The following is an 18,889-nucleotide window of genomic DNA, read 5'->3' on the forward strand; positions in this document are numbered from 1 at the left end:
CAGACTGAAATCTCTAATTTTATAGTAATTCTTGTTGCATCAGTAACTCACATTAGTGTAACCGAGTCACTGACTAATAGTGACCTTTCGATATGTTAGTTTTAAAGTTTTCAATTTCTAACTAAAATTTTCACATTTATTTCTCGTAATAGTACTTTTCTATACCAAATCAAAGACTACTTTCAAACATCCTTATCTTGGTGTACAACGAGGAAGCACATAGCTCTACATAATAATCCCATGTCGGTACTGTAATCTGCAACTTATAATACAAACATCGAGAACATTACATAGTCACTATATTATAATCTCATGGACTAGGTTTTCTAACATCTTATCTTTCTTGAATCCACTAATATCCTAAACCTATTCTGATTATAATATCTATTGATAATTATTAACAATAACATCTTTGCAATCATCTAGAGTAATTCTATTACTGTAACTTACTTTTAGGTCCTCTTGCCTTACATTAAGTAGGCTCGCCAATTAGATTTATAATTTATGGTGTGTTAGAAAATACTTTTAGCTAATAATTCTTCCAAAATTAATGTCAATCATACTTGTTATTATAGTTTTTATCTTAAAGGACTAGTCACTAATACATTAAAATTTATTCCCATGTAAAGGAATAGCAACAGAACATATAGTTCTAACACTAACACACAATTAAGTAGTGCTGGGATCAAATAATAACTAATTGTTTCCTCCAAAATTAAGAACTTACCAGCAGCTACATCCAAAGTTTCTGCTCTTTCTCCTTGGTGTATAGTGGATGCTCTGACTAGTGCACTATTATATTCGGGTTGATTCACTGTGTTATGGTTGTGAGGAGTACCAACTCTATTTCTATCTTGACTCTGACCGAATGTCTGTGAACTTCGGAGAGCAGATCGAGGCACTATAGTACAATCTCTAGCGAAATGTCCATGTTTACCACAATTGTAGGAGGCTCCAGTGGCTTTACGATAAATACCCCCATGTAGTTTGTCACAAGAGTTGCAGATGCGAGGAGGATATGAACTTCTAGTTGTTCGATGACTGGACCTTGGTGGGCTCTGCCCTAAAGATCCACCTCTATCAGATCCATAACCACTAGGCTCTCTAGTGTTCTTCCTTTTTCCCCATTTACTATTTAAACTTTGATCACTAGGTCTTTCATTCTTCTCTATTTCATATTGCCCTTGTGGGTGTTGGATTTGTACTTGGGCTTGGGCTGACAGATTATCAGCCATTTATTGAAAGAAAGTGGCCATTTGTGCAATAATTTATACAGGTGGGGCTGGTAAAGTCAAGCTTCCGACTCTCTAAGGGGCTGGGGCCTCACCTTGTACTTCCACTGTCAATGTCTGTTCTATTGTCTCATCCTTCTCTTCCATATCTTTTCACAGAATTTTCTATTTCCTATACAATCAACACAAGGAGATTTCTCTCCATTAGTTTATATTTATGATGTAAATGTACTATATGTATCAAACATTTGAGCAGTTGTATTTACCAGCAAAAGTTTTCAAATTCACAGTTCAAAATTTACTTTAAAACCATTACTCTGATGCCACTAAACATGTCACACCCTACTCCTCCATAAGATGTAACATGATCTTGTAGTACACCTAATAAATTACCATACTTCGCCTACCGGTAACCCATTAAATATACTACAAGAGATTTTAAATCAATTTTCTTGAAATTTAAATCATTGATTAAAATCTGGTGTTATAAAAAATTTTCAAAATTTCGGCAGAGTGTCGGCTGTATTTTGAGAAAACAGTTCTTCAAACCTGAAAAGGAAAACACTCCCAATATGTTTTCTCAAATATAAATCAAATAAACTTTATTTCATCTCATAATTCAATCTCAATATTCAAATCATTTCATTTTCAAACCAACCTCATCATAAAAGAAACATTTCATTGATTATAAGACTAAAAAATTAATATTACGAAACTATACAAGGAAATGAAATCTCAAATTTACATTATAATAATTTAAATTTAATTACATACCAAATATTTTACAAGAGTTTTTATACAACTGCTCAAACAATTTACATACATATATTCACATGCATACATCAAAACCTATGTACATGGGTATACCTATGATATACCTAGAGCTGATCTGAATGTGTCTTCAAAGAAGCTTACTCAACTGCTCTATGCTCTTTTTACCTACGACAGCATACAAAACTATCACTGAGTGGTGAACTTAGTGGTGCACTATAATTTAAAACAAAGTACAATATACAATGACAAAATTATAACAATTAATTTGAAAGTCTCGAAATTCAATAAAATTCCAAAAGTCAAAATCTTCATTGCCAATAATATAAATCATTAGTTAAAATGACTTTGAGCAAGAAATTTAATTTATCAAATCACAACTGGACATTTAAAGTAATTCCAGCAATCATGGAAATAAAGATTAATTCCAACAAAATCAATTATGCATAAATCCCATTGGAAATCGAAATTCTTTACTATTCAAAAACCATTCTTTATCTCACTAACTATGCAAGACTAATCTGAAAGGGCCATCTTCAAGGTGATTCTAACTCCCTATGGTCGGGGAAATCGAATCGGATTCTAACTCCCTATGGTCGGGGAGGTCGAATCATCATGCATAGTACACATCACAATAATGAAACTTCCAAAAGGGCCATAACATAAAAACTTAGATTTAATCTCTAATAAGAGGAGAATTTAAGCCTGTGCACGTACCATGGTAATCAAAACAAAGCTAACTCCATTATCTCCTCAACAAATGAGAGAGACGGTAATAACCTAGTCAAGCATCTATAGTGAGATATAAAACAATATCATCAATCTCTGTCTTTTTTGTGAGTATAAATCACAATAAAATTCAATTCAAAGTCAATTCCAATATCTAATAATTTTTTTATGCTCATCACAATTCAAAACGTAAATTTGTATTTTTCCGTGCAAAGTGCCCATCACAATTCAAAACATATTCTATCACAATTTTTCAAAATATAATTTATTCAATCCACAACAATGATTAATACATGTTGAAATACCATTTCACAAAGCTAAATTCATACATACTATAATAATTTCAATAATCATTGAATTAAATCCAATACTTGATAAACATAATACATAAGGAAAATAACGTCATTTAATCATATAAAATATTCAGAACAAAATCAATTAAAAACTAGTTGTGCACAAACCTCTGATGAGTTGTCTTTTGGCCTTGACTCAGTGGGTCTTTTCCTTTCGCAGTGTCTTTTCTAACTAAAACACATAATTTAAAGTGTTTCAGTACTCATTTAAATTGTTTCTAGTAATAAGGTTCAATAATTAAATTTTATTGATACTATTCCTTTTATTAGTTAACTTATAATGTTGACCTTTAATGCACACTAGGTGAATTAGTTTTAATATCACTAATATGTTCCATTTTTCATTCCTCGCATGTTGATATATGTTGTTAATTTCATTTCAAAGCTTATTGCATTTTACTGTAATTATTTAGATTTCATGGCCAATGTTTACTGTCTATTGGACCAAGCTACAGTGTAAATTTAATAGATTTCTCTTCATTAAATTGTTTCTCATTGCGTCTTCTTTAATTTCCTTTTTGAATCATGTCATTTGAATTTGTATAACTCAAGTTATGGTCAATTGACCATAATTTGGTCAATTCTGAATTTTGGTTCCCTTACTAGGTAGTTTTAGTATTACATTTAGCCAATTTTATTTGAGTAGGTTTCTGCCATATTTAGGTCTATTACTCTTCATAGGATATGTTACCCTATGTCTTATGGTCACTAAGAATTTTTTATTGTAATTTTTCAAGTCTTGTAGAGTTACTTATGGTCAAGTTATTGGACTAGACTCAATGGTCTTGTAGTGACAGGATGTTCAACTAGGGCGGTAGATTTGACCTAATATTTGAGCTTCTTACATTCATAAGGTGAGGGAGAGGTCTTAAACAAAGTTGAAGGTCTATTTCTTAGCTTTCCAGAATGGTATAGCTCATGTTGTTTGAAGACTTCTAGTGAGAGTTATACTTAAAAAACTTTGCTGGAGTTAATGGTCATTTGAACCATTTCCAGATTTGGTATGCCAACTTAATCAAGTTAATTGACCCAGTTTCCTAAGTTTTTGGGTTTTGGTCAAAATACCTTTATTGTAGGCCTACGTCTTAATGAAAATTTGGCACTGGTTTCAAGGCATTTGGAGTTATATGGACCAAGTTATAGTGATTTTACTATTGCTGGTCAAGTTGCACTTATATTGCAAAGTTTAGGTCATTTATAGGTCAAAGTCAATTCGGCTAGTTTTTGTAACCCAAATTGTGCAAGCATTTTGACTTGGTTTGGTCATTTCTGGGCTTTGGTGTCTTCATACAAGTTGTAGCTCTATGTCTAAACTTTCCATGGTATAAATTTCAGGTCATTTGGACATGTTTTGAGTGAGTTATGGCCAAAATACTGACTACTATTCATATGGTCAAAATTCTGGGTTTTCATATCATGTAATTCCGGATTTGGTCATTCTTTTAGGTCACTTCTAGGCAGAATTTGGACAAGCTCTCTGCAAGAAAGTTGGTCTATATTGAGTCTAGTTTTACCTCTAATTGGCCTCATACCAATTGGGGTCACACAAATTCACTTATAACCTAAAATGCATACTGCCCTTACTAACCACACTTTGCATTGAAAAATGACACTTCTAATGGACATCATTCACTTTACAATTTGGGTAATTGTCCAACAACAACCCAATGTAATCAAATATCCAGTAATAACTCAATTTCATTAAATCAATTGTCCCACAACAACTCAATTTAAGTCAAATATCCAGCAACACTTAATTCAATTAAATCAATATCCAACATTTATACAAATCTTCAAAATCTAATCAATTGATCAAAACCACTAATGTACATTCCATTAACTCATAATCAACATTAATATACATGATAATAAGGCCTTCCTAAGCACATTAAGGCTGCCCAAATTGGCACATATTCTTCAACTTCCATATTAACTTCATAACCTTACTTTAAATACACAATTCAAACATACACATGCTAATTAAACTCTTATACATTTAAGCACTTTAATCAATACCTCAAATCACCATTTACATGAAGAAATAATTCATACTCCCATGGACATGAAGGCTACCAAATTGGAGACTTGTCAACACTCAACAATTTCTTCAAATTCTTTCATATTCCTACTCACCATAACCTCAATTACAAGTTTAATGAAGCAAGTAAGGAAAATAAGCACTTACCTCTTTTTTATTTTTTTTTAAATTTTTCTTGTATTTTCTTTTTATTTTTTTCATCATTATATGTCTATTTACTATCACCGGAGTGTAGTTTTAGACATTCTGACTTGACAAGACTGACTTTAGGTCACCGGAGTAGTCGAATGTACGGACTAATAAAGTGAAGGCGTTACAATTCTTCCCCTCTAAATGAAAATTTCATCCTCGAAATTTATCGGATTCATATAATTGATATCATTATCTCATAATTTTACTCACTCTCCCATCATTGTGTCCTTTGCTTTTTGTGTTTCACTCATGAAATTCTCTTATTCATTAGTTCCTTGATTTCTCATGCTAGAATCCTTACTAGTCCTTCTGTGACACCCCTTACCCGTCTACAGTGTAGTCGAGCAAGATATGCCACACAGTGTATTGGAACACCATAATTTATCTCATTGATCTTTATCAGTTTCTAATTTATTTATTATAGTTATTAAGTGAAATTTATGAAATTGATCTCATTTAGATCATTTATTAAAATTATAAATTAATTTGCGGCTCCGAAAATTTTATAGAAAATCCGGCAGAGTTATGTCACTTTAAATCAAAGAACTCTCCTAACCCTAACTCATTTCAAGGCTGCCAAAATTTCATGGAACATAATCATGCCTCATTAATTCAATTTTTATCAAATTCTCAACTTAACTTAGCTTAAATTCATGTTTAGAAAGATGTAAAAGCAAAGAATATGGTACTAACCTCTTTGGTGATTTTCTAAGCTTATTCACACCTCACTTTCTTCTACTTTCTCCTCTTCTAATGGCTGCCCAAGTCTAACTCTAGTGGTAGAGATAAATTTTTGTGAAGTAAAGATGAGGTTTTGAGGTGGTTTTGGTAGAGGTTTGGAAGCTTGGGTGAAGCTTCAATGGCGGAAGGGTGTGAAGTGGTTCTCGACTAAAGGAAGAAAAAAGAAGGGAGCAGATTTTTCTTTTGATTTTTCAGCCCATTTTTTTTGTGTTTTAAGTGTATTTAGTGAATGGTGATTGGTGGAGGCATTGTAATGACATAAGCATGAGGTCATAATTCCAAATTTCCTTCATTTTCTTTTATTTTCTTTTCTACTCATTTTTAATTTAATTTTTAGCAATATTTATTCATATTTTAGATCATAATAATTATTTACTTAACTAGACAAGTCAGTCAAAAATCACCTCTAAAGGTGAAATGACCAAAATGCCCTCCGTTTGGCTTAACAGACTAAAATTGTCTGTACCGATTGAAAAATTTTTCTAAGCATTTTCTTGGTATTCTAATGCCATAAAAACCTCAATGACTCTTCTCTGGAGTCTCAAAAATTATTTTATGAATTTTTCCCCTAGTCTAGGGCTCCTAGTTGCGAGAACCGCAACTTCCCACTGGGTTACCCATCGCTAGGGCACCGGCTCATTTAACTTGGTTGTATTTTATTTCTAAAATTTTTCCTAAATTTTGCTCAGTAATATTTGAGTTAATTATGATTCCTCACTTTAATTTAAATATTTTTTCGGATGTTCTAACTGTCCGGACCGATACTGATCACCGGAACAGTAGAATGTATAGAGTTGCTACAGGGAGGAGGGAGTTACACCTTCCGTCTCCTTTACTTTCTCCAATCCTGTTAACTTGCCCTCGTCTAGGTATTCTACATTTATCTCACACAAATGTCTCAAATGCCTAAATCATTTCTTTCTGACAAAAATATCAAAATAACTATAAGATTCCATATCAAGGTCTAGATATCTTCGTCCTCAAGGTATTCTTTTTAATTTATAGTCATACTGAAATCTCTAATTTTATAGTAATTCTTGTCGTATCGGTAACTCACATTAGTGTAACCGAGTCACTAACTAATAGTGACCTTTCGATATGTTAGTTTTAAAGTTTTCAATTTCTAACTAAAATTTTCACATTTATTTCCCGTAATAGTACTTTTCTGTACCAAATCAAAGACTACTTTCAAACATCCTTATCTTGGTGTACCACGAGGAAGCACGTAGCTCTACACAATAATCCCATGTCGGTACTGTAATCTGCAGCTTACAATACAAACATCGAGAACATTACATAGTCACTACGTTATAACCTCATGGACTAGGTTTTCTAACATATTATCTTTCTCGAATCCACTAATATCCTAAACCTATTCTGATTACAATATCCATTGACAATTATTAACAGTAACATCTTTGCCCTCATCTAGAGCAATTCTATTACTGTAACTTACTTTTAGGTCCTCTTGCCTTACATTAAAAAGACTCGCCAATTAGCTTTGTAATTTATGGTGTATTAGAAAATACTTTTAGCTAATAATTCTTCCAAAATTAATGTCAATCATACTTATTATTATAGTTTTTATCCTAAAGGATTAGTCACTAATACATCAAAATTTATTCCCATGTAAAGGAATAGCAAGAGAATATATAGTTCTAACACTAACACACAATTAACTAGTGCTGGGATCAAATAATAACTAATTGTTTCCTCTAAAATTAAGAACTTACCAGCAGCTACATCCAAAGTTTCTGCTCTTTCTCCTTGGTATATAGTGGACGCTCTGACTAGTGCGCTATTATATTCGGGTTGATTCATTATGTTATGGTTGTGAGGAGTACCAACTCTATTTCTATCTTGACTCTGACCGACTGTCTATGAACTTCGGAGAGCAGATCGAGGTATTCTAGTACAATCTCTAGCGAAATGTCCATGTTCACCACAATTGTAGCAGGCTCTAGTGGCTTTATGACAAATACCCTCTTGTAGTTTGCCACAAGAGTTGCAGATGCGAGGAGGATATGAACTTCTAGTTGTTCGATGATTGGACCTTAGTGGGCTCTGCTCTGAAGATCCACCTCTATTAGATCCATAACCATTAGGCTCTCCAGTGTTCTTCCTTTTTCCCCATTTACTATTTGAACTTTGATCACTAGGTCTTTCATTCTTCTCTATTTCATATTGCCCTTGTGGGTGTTGGGTTTGTACTTGGGCTTGGGCTGACAGATTATCAGCCATTTTTTGAAAGAAAGTGGCCATTTACTGGGCCATTTGTGCAGTAATTTGTACAGGTGGGGCTGGTAAAGTCAAGCTTCCTACTCTCTAAGGGGCTGGGGCCTCACCTTGTACTTCTGATGTCAATGTCTGTTCTATTGTCTAATCCTTCTCTTCCATATCTTTTCACAGGATTTTCTATTTCCTATACAACCAACACAAGGAGATTTCTCTCCATTAGTTCATATTTATGATGTAAATATACTATATGTATCAAACATTTGAACAGTTGTATTTACCAATAAAAGTTTTCAAATCACAATTCAAAATTTACTTTAAAATCATTACTCTGATACCACAAAACATGTCACACCCTACTCCTCTGCAAGATGTAACATGATCCTGTAGTACACCTAATAAATTACCGTACTTCACCTACCAGTAACCCATTAAATATATTACAAGGGATTTTAAATCAATTTTCATGAAATTTAAATCATTGATTAAAATCTGGTGGTATAAAAATTTTTCAAAATTTTGGCAGAGTGCTGACTGTATTTTGAGAAAACAGTTCTTCAAACCTAAAAAGGAAAACACTCCCAATATGTTTTCTCAAATATAACTCAAATAAACTTCATTTCATCTCATAATTCAATCTCAATATTCAATTCATTTCATTTTCAAACCAACCTCATCATAAAAGAAACATTTCATTGATTACAAGACTAAAAAATTAATATTACAAATTTACATTACAATAATTTACATTTAATTACATACCAAATATTTTAAAATAGTTTTTATACAACTGCTTAAATAATTTATATACATATATTTACATGCATACATCAAAACCTATGCACATGGGTATACCTATGATATACCTAGAGCTGATCTGAATGTGTTTTCAAAGAAGCTTACTCAACTGCTCTATACTCTTTTCACCTGCGACAGCGTACAAAGCTATCGCTGAGCAATGAACTCAGTGGTGCACAACTATAATTTAAAACATAGTACAATATACATTGACAAAATTATAACAATTAATTTGAAAGTCTCGAAATTTAATAAAAATCCAAAAGTCAAAATCTTCATTGCCAATAATATAAATCATTAGTTAAAATGATTTTGAGCAAGAAATTTAATTTATAAAATCACAACTAAACATTTAAAGTAATTCCAACAATCATGGAAATAAAGATTAATTCCAACATAATCAATTATGCAGAAATCCCATTTGAAATTGAAATTCTTTACTATTCAAAAACCATTCTTTATCTCACTAACTATGCAAGACTAATCCGAAAGGGCCATCTTCAGGGTGTTCTAACTCCCTATGGTCGGGGAGGTTGAATCATCGTGCACAGTACACATCACAATAATGAAATTTCCGAAAGGGCCATAACATAAAAACTTATATCTAACATCTAATAAGAAGAGAATCTGAGTTTGTGCACGTACCATGGTAATCAAAACAAAGCTAACTCCATTATCTCCTCAATAAATGAGAGAGACGGGTAATAACCTAGTCAAGCATCTATAGTGAGATGTAAAACAATATTATCAATCTCTTTGTCCTTTTTATGAGCATAAATCACAATAAAATTCAATTCAAAGTCAATTCTAATATCCAATAATTTTTTTATGCTCATCACAATTCAAAACGTAAATTTGTATTTTTCCGTGCAAAGTGCCCATCACAATTCAAAACATATTCTATCACAATTTTCCAAAACATAATTTATTCAATCCATAACAATGATTAATACTTGTTGAAATACCATTTCACAAAGCTAAATTCATACACACTATAATAATTTCAATGATCATTGAATTAAATCCAATACTTGATAAACATAATATATAAGAAAAATAACGTCATTTAATCATATGAAATATTCAGAACAAAATCAATTAAAAACTAGTTGTGCACAAACCTCTGATGAGTCACCTCTTCGCCTTGACTCAGTGGGTCTTTTCCTTTCCCAGTGTCTTTTCTAACTAAAACACACAATTTAAAGTGTTTCAGGACTCATTTAAATTGTTTCTAGTAATAAGGTTCAATAATTAAATTTTATTGATACTATTCCTTTTATTAGTCAACCTATAATATTGACCTTTAATGCACACTAGGTGAATTAGTTTTAATATCACTAATATGTTCCATTTTTCATTCCTCTCATGTTAATATATGTTGTCAATTTCATTTTAAAGCTTATTGCATTTTACTGTAATTATTCAGATTTCATGGCCAATGTTTACTGTCTATTGGACCGAGCTACAGTGTAAATTTAACAGATTTCTCTTCATTAAATTGTTTCTCATTGTGTCTTCTTTAATTTCCTTTTTGAATCATGTCATTTGGATTTGTATAACTCATGTTATGGTCAATTGACCTTAACTAGGTCAATTCTGAATTTTGGTTCCCTTACTAGGCAATTTTAATATTACACTTAGCCAATTTTATTTGAGTAGGTTTTTGCCATATTTAGGTCTCTTACTCTTCATAGGATATGTTACCCTATGTCTTATGGTCATTAAGAATTTTTTATTGTAATTTTTCAAGTCTTGTAGAGTTACTTATGATCAAGTTATTGGATTGGACTCAATGGTCTTGTAGTGACAGGATGTTCAACTAGGGTAGTAGGTTTGACCCAACATTTGAGATTATTATATTCATAAGGTGAGGGAGAGGTCTAAAACAAAGTTGAAGGTCTATTTCTTAACTTTCCATAATGGTATGGCTCATTTTGTTTGAAGACTTCTAGTGGGAGTTATACTTAAAACACTTTGCAGGTGTTAATGGTCATTTGAACCATTTCCAGATTTGGTATGCCAATTTAATCAAGTTAATTGACCTAGTTCCCTAAGTTTTTGGGTTTTTGGTCAAAATACCATTATTGTAGGCCTATGTCTTATTGAAAATTTGGCACTGGTTTTAGGGTATTTGGAGTTATATGGACCAAGTTATGGTCATTTTACTCTTGCTGGTCAAGTTGCACTTATATTGCAAAGTTTAGGTCAAAGTCAATTAGGCTAGTTTTTGTAACCCAAATTGTGCAAGCGTTTTGACTTGGTTCTAGTCATTTCTGGGCTTTGGTGTCTTCATAAGAGTTGTAGCTCTATGTCTAAACTTTTCCGTGGTATAAATTTCAGGTCATTTGGACCTATTTTGAGTGAGTTATGGCCAAAATACTGATTACTGTTCATATGGTCAAAATTCTGGGTTGCCAACTCAGAAGGAACTAAATTTGAAGCAAAGAAGATGGATCGAATTCTCAAAGATTATGATTGCATAATTGATTACCACCCTGGGAAGGCGAATATAGTAGCTGATGCTTTAAGCAGGAAATCTCTGACAGCTTGAGAGCCATGTATTCCTGCTTGACTCTAGCACTAGATGGAGCTATTGTAGCTGAGCTACAAGTAAAGCCATGTGATACCCCGTACCCATCTACAGTGTAGCCAAGTAAAGCATGCTACATTCAGTGTCAGAGCACCCTATCTTATCCTGTCCTGTCCATTGTTAATTTTAAATTTCATAGAAAACATGTGGTAATTTTTTTTTTATTACAAATTATTTCTGTGAAAACCTGGACAGAGCCTCCTCTATTTTATTAGCATCTGGCGGGTCCAATATTCCCCTGTTAAAAATAATTTTATGTTTATCTCACATTTACATATACATCATGTCATATCATATCATTTCTGCTTATACAATTTCAAGAAAATATATTTTTCATTCATTCATTCATATGGAAGTTTATATATAAAAGTTCACAACTTTATTTACAATCGAAAATGTAATTACAATTTATTTACAATGTTCAAAAAGAGTTACATTGTATCTACAGATAAATTGAAATTTGAATACACAGTCTCATTATTACAAGGGGATGCATATGAATGGTGGAAAACCATTCCCAACAGTTTGGTGGAGCCTCCTATTCAAACATGGGATGACTTCCTCAGAATATTCAGGCAAAAGTATGTCTCAGATACATACGTAGACATGAAATTACAAGAATTTTTAGGGTTGAAGCAAGAGAATAGATCCATGGCCGAGTATGAGAGAAACTTTTCCCTCTTGAGTCACTATGCGAGGAACCTGCTTACCACCAGTAGAGATCAATGTAAGTGGTTTGAGGCTGGTTTGAAGCCCAGTTTGAGGATGCAAGTAGTGGGGTTCAGACATGAAAACTTCTCTGAACTAATATCTCAAGCCCTAGAACTAGAGAGAATTGAAATGGAAGGGGCACCAAAAAAGGGATTAGAGGAAAAGGAGAAGGGTGGAAAGACTACTGGACAAGCTTCTGATAGTGGATCAGGAAAAAGAAAACACTTTGGAGGATCCAGTTCTTGCAAGTCTGGTAGAGGTAGATCCTCAGGATAGAGGCCACCCTGACCTAGTTAGCAGACATCCAAAGGAACAATCCCAGTCCGTACTTGTGAAATATGTGAAAAAGTACACGGAGGGGTGTGCTATAAAGCTATTGGAGCCTGTTATAATTATGGTGGAGCTGGCCATTTTGCTAAAGATTGTGTGAGTGCTCGTAGACCTATGCCATCTACTATAACCGAAGGCTCAATTCAAAGTTCTACCTCCAAAGGTTCGGAGACAGTTAGCAGAGGCTGAGGCAAAGGCAAGGGTAATACCTCTAGCAGTCAGACCATAGTCAACCAGCCTGAACAGAGTGGTGCACTGGCTAGCATATACACGATGCGGTAGTGAAAAGAGGCTGAAACTTTTAACATAGTCGCTGGTACTTTCTCTATCTTTAAATAAGATGTGTATGTGCTATTTAATCCGGGTTCTACACACTCTTATGTTAGTGCCAACATCACTTGTTGTATTACTGTTCATTATTTAAAAATGGATTTTGAGGTGCTAGTAACTAGTCTGTTAGGACAAGAAGTTAGGGTCAACAAAATGTATAAGGATTGTCCTTTGGTGATCCAAGGACATACTTTTCTATCCTACTTGATTGAAATCCCTTCAGAGATTATGACATTATCTTGGGCATGGATTGGTTAGCCAGGCATCATGGCATGATTGACTGTAGACTGAAGACAGTCACCTTTGGTCTCCCTTAGTATGGTGATGTGGTGATACATGGGGAGGGGCAGTTATTGCCATCAAACATTATTTCAGCTGCACTAGTTAGAAAAATGATCAGAAAAGGGTGTGAAGCTTATTTGGTCCATGTAAGAGACACCCAAGTAGAGAATCCAGCATTGAGGGATATTCTTACTGTATGTGACTTTCTAGATGTGTTTCCTGAAGAATTGTCAGGGTTACCTCCAAAAAGAGAAGTGCAATTTGAAATAGAGGTTATGCTTGGTGTGGACCCAATCTCCATTACTCTATACAAAATGGCACCGACTGAGTTGAAAGAGTCGAAGGTGCAGTTGCAAGAATTACTTAACGAGGGCTTCATCCGTTCTAGTGTGTTACCTTGGGGAGCGCCAGTGTTGTTTATTAAAAAGAAAGATGGTACTCTCCATCTATGTATCAACTACAGGCAGTTGAATAAGGTGACAATAAAGAACAGATATCCGTTGCCTCGCATAGATGATTTGTTTAATCAGTTGAAGGGTGCAGCTGTGTTCTCCAAAATTTACTTGAGATCGGGATATTATCAGTTAAAGGTGCAAGAGCAGAGCATTCTAAAAACTACTTTTAAAACTCGGTATGGCCACTATGAGTTTCTAGTTATGCCATTCTGGTTAACCAATGCTCCAGCTACTTTTATGGACCTGATGAACACTATCTTTAGGCCATATTTAGATCAGTTTATTGCGGTGTTTATTTATAATATCTTGGTGCATTCGAAGAATGCAAAGGAGCATGATAGGCACCTACGGATTGTGCTACAGACTTTAAGGGAGAAACAGCTGTATGCCAAGCTATTGAAGTGTGAATTTTGGCTAAAGGAAATTTCTTTCTTGGGGCACATTGTATCAGCTAAAGGCATTAATGTAGATTCCAGCAAGGTAGAAGCTATCCTTAATTGGAAGCCACCCAGAAATATTACAAAAGTTGACAATTTTCTGGGTTTAGCTGGTTACTACAGTCATTTTGTAAAGGGGTTCTCTATGTTAGCATCTCCACTAACCAAGCTGCTTTGGAAAGATGTAAAATTTCAGTGGACTGATAAGTGCCAGCACAGTTTTGATTAGTTTAAAAGATATTTGACTGAAGCTCCAGTCCTGACTTTACCTACTCCAGGTAAAGAATATACCATTTATAGTGATGCTTCACATAATGGGCTAGGCTATGTATTGATGCAAGACCGAAATATCATTGTTTATGCATCACGTTAGCTGAAGCCACATGAGAGAAACTACCCAACACATGACTTAGATCTTGCTGCTATTGTATTTGCTCTGAAGATCTAGAGACACTATTTGTATGAAGAGAAATGTTATATCTACACAGATCACAAGAGCTTAAAGTATTTGGGCACACAAAAAGAATTGAAGTTGAGACAGAGGAGATGGCTGGAACTGATTAAAGACTATGACTGTAACACCCTCACTGTAATAATTCCGTACATTCTATTGTTCCGGTGATCGGTGTTGGTCCGAACAGCTAGAACGTCTGGAAAAATATTTTAGACTAAAGTGAGGAGCCATAATTAACTCAAATAATAATAAGAAAAATTTAGGAAAAATTCTAGAAATAAAATACAACCAAGTTAAATGAGCAGGTGCCTTAGCGATGGGTGACCATATAGGGAAGTATCGGTAAAGATAGTTACCGACTCCAGACCCATGAGAAAATTAATGAAATAATTTTTGAGACTCCAGAGAAGAGTCATTGAGGTTTCTATGGCATTAGAATGCCAAGAAAAGGTTTAGAAAAATTTTTCGATCGGTACAGATGATTTTTGATCGACTTGTCCAATTAAGTAAATAATTATTATGACATAAAATATGAATAAATATTGATGAAAATTAAAATTAAAAATGAGTAAAAGAAGGAAGAAAGAAAGATAAACCGACAACTCGGTAAGAGCAAAATTTGGTCAATTAAATTTGAGGATCCAATATTGATAAAAAATAATGATTATTAATATAATGAAGCTAAATTAATTTAATTAATTGAAATTATGAAAATTAAAAATAATTATTGAAAAGTCAAATTATAATGATTATAAACTTCAAAATAATTTCAAATTTGCCATTCTACTTATTTACCATATTGCCATTAAATATTTAATTATTATATAGGTTAATTATTGAACAAAATTCTGCATCTTTTTCCCTTCTTCTTCCCGTCCACTTGCCTTCTTCCCTTCTTCTCTAAAATTCTCCATTAAAACCCAAAATCCAAAGCTTGGAACCCTAAGTCTCAACCAAATTTTTTCTTGGAAAAATTATAGCCCACCCTAAACTAAAGCCTAATTAGTAGAAAGCACTCAAGAAAATCAAAAGAAACTAAGAGTTTGAAGCAAGAGAAATTTCAGCCAAGGTGGACCAAGAAGGAGCTTCAAGTTTTTAATTGATTAGAAGGTTGAATTGAAGTTAGGTGAAGCTAAGGAACAAGGTTAGTGCTATCAATTCCTTTGGATTTTGAAGTTGCACCAAATTGATTTAGGTTTTGCTAAATTGGGAATTTGATGTTATGTTGATAAATTGATGTCTTGAGATTAATTATGGAGTATTTGAAGTGTATTGAATGTGATTGAAGTTGGTAGTAGTGTGGAATGTGATTTAAAGTATTAGAAGTATTGTGTTCATGCAGGATTTTCTGGACTTTGAGTCCAGTACCTAAATGTGACTATAAGTAGAGTTAGGTTACACCAATTGGTGTGAGACCAATTGGATATTAAACTTAGGACATAATGACACATTTTTGGTGAAGAAACCATGCCTAAAAAACCAACTTAGGATAACCTAAAAACTGCCGCAATCCGGGTGACCAACATGCTGTACCTGGAAAATGACTAAATGAATAGTATTTGTTCAAATGGTCATAACTCAGCATAGAAAAGTTCAATTGATCTGAAATTTTACTAGTAGAAAGCTGAGACATAGCCCTACAACTTTTATGAAGAACACAAATCCAAATTCTGACCATAACCTAGTCAAATTGCCAACCAAACTTAGGTCACTAAATCTGGCAGAACCAAATTGCCCAGAAATTCTGGGTACAGGTCACTCCGGCCAGTTATGGTAAAATGACCATAACTTGAGCTACAAAACTTCAAATGGAGTGATTCGAAAAGAGAATTAAAGAAGACACAATAAGGAACAACTTTGATGAAGAAAAGTTAGCCTAGTTTCCACTGTAAAATTATCCAATGGAATAGTAAACTTAGGTAATCAAAACTGAAAATTTAGAAATGTATCTAGGGGACTTTAAATTACAATTGACAATTAATACTAGCAAATGTAAAACTCAAAATGTGGGATCTTGGTGTAATTAGAATTAATATATCTATTAAGTATGAAAAAGTCAACATTTTGGTTAACTAGTAAGGTGAATAGTAATCAAAATGATTAGCAAATTAAGATGAAGACCTAGAACCAGTTCTAAGCTTAAATGCTTAGAATTGTATGACAAATGTGGACTATGCATCCTAGTCAAAATTGTTAAAGGGAAATTAAGGCCATAAATTTGAAATCCATGAAATGTTCATGGATTACTTGAAACATGAAAAATAAGTCACCTAATTGATGTGAATAGATAGTTAGGGCTTATATGCCCATCACAAATAGAATTCATAAAATAGTAGTAACTCAACTTGAAATATAAAATTTGTAATTACATAAGTAGATTTTTTAATGTATAAATGAGAAAGAAAAAAATGTTTTGAATACAATGGTACATGTGAACCATTATTTTGAATTGTGATCAATATGAATGACATAATGAATGAATAAATGAATTATATTAATGTATGAATGAGACATTAGTTCTCATTATTGTAGAAAGGAAAAGTACTTTGAGTACAATGGTATAAAAGGATAATTGATGTGAATTGTAATTACATAAATGATCAAATGAATGTATAAATTATAATTGAAATTTATCATGAAATAATGAAGTCATAAAACACAATACATTAATATTTAATGATATTATGTGCCCTTGTATTGCCTAGACATGTATGTCAGATTGGATAGTTTGGCATGCCAATAGGGTATTATTTTAGCAGTACTGCGAAAGGCTTTATGCCTGTATTCATGGCTTTATGCCCGTATTCATGGCTTTTATGCCCGTATTCATGGCTTTTATGTCCGATTATGTGATATCATAGCTTTTTAGCCATACTAACTGCATACGTGGTTGACGTTCTGTGTCCCATGATATGACGGCCCGAGGCACTGCGGTGTCTAGTGCCAACGACCCTATAACACCCTCATTTGTATAGCCTGGTATATTTCACTGTTCCGGTGACCGGTGTCAGTCCGGACAATTAAGAGGATTAGAACCACACTTAAGACAACTAGATAAACCATAAACACAAATAATTAGTAATGTCCAATTAGTTAAGTATAAATAAGAAAAACAGAACATAAGAAGTTAAATGAGCCGAGAGTCACAACGATGGGTGACCATCTCGGGAATGACTGCGAAGCCATTTTAAACTCAAATTTCGAACCGTAAAATGTGACGCTGCAGTCCTTAGGACCATTACGAACATAGTGGAAAAGAGAAAATCACGAAAAAGAACTGTTAAGCCAGTCAAATAATTAGGTTAGGGAGTCGGAAGAAATATGGAATTAATTACAAACCGGGATGAACCGGCGAGGGGCAATTTAGTCAATTGACCCCGTGAGATGACTCCTAACCTAACTGTCAAATAAAATCGGAGAAAAGAAAATTTTCAGAATCGAGAATTAAATTAAAGAACTAATAAAAAAAAAAGAAAAAGAAAAGTTGAAAAGGTGATGACATCATCATGATGATGCAACTATGACTTCATAATTAATTTTAATTTAATTAACTAATTGACAAAGCCAAATTAAAGAATAAAAACAAAATTGAAAAGCCAAATTTTATCTTCTTCTTCTTCTTTTTTTTTTTTCTCGTTCCTGTAGCTTCTCATCTCTATCCCTTTTTCTCACTGAATCCTCCATGGCTACTTAATTTCAAGCTTTTAAAGCTTGAATCAACCCCATAAATCCCACAATTTCCCTAAATAAAACTTGTTCTTGGATTTTGGCAAGCCTATTGAGAAAGAAATTTGAAGGAAAATAAAAAGAAAATTGAAGCTTTGGGAATACTTCTTTAAAGGTTAGTCAGGAATCCTCTCAATTCTCCTTATATTCATGAAATTGCACTTGAAGTGAACTAGTATTGATGAAAATAAAATAAAAATAACATATTTAGGAATATAGCGAAATTCTGCCAGCTTAGAGGTAACTTGAAATTGATGGATTTTGATACAATTAAAAAGGTAGGCAAGCTTGATTGAAGGTGTAGTTGAGGTTTATATAGTTTAGTTGTATGAAATAAGCTAAACATGGAAGTTAGGGTTTGGACATTAGGGTTTAGAGACCAAAAATGTGAAAACCTTGTAAATGGTGTCTTTGACCTAATGTGAAGTGAAAAATGGTCATTTGTGACCAAATGAGGTGTGTTAGAAGTGTTGGAATTAAAAGCC

Source organism: Hevea brasiliensis, chromosome 7 (genome assembly GCF_030052815.1).
Source record: "Hevea brasiliensis isolate MT/VB/25A 57/8 chromosome 7, ASM3005281v1, whole genome shotgun sequence".
In the NCBI taxonomy this organism is placed as follows: Eukaryota; Viridiplantae; Streptophyta; class Magnoliopsida; order Malpighiales; family Euphorbiaceae; genus Hevea; species Hevea brasiliensis.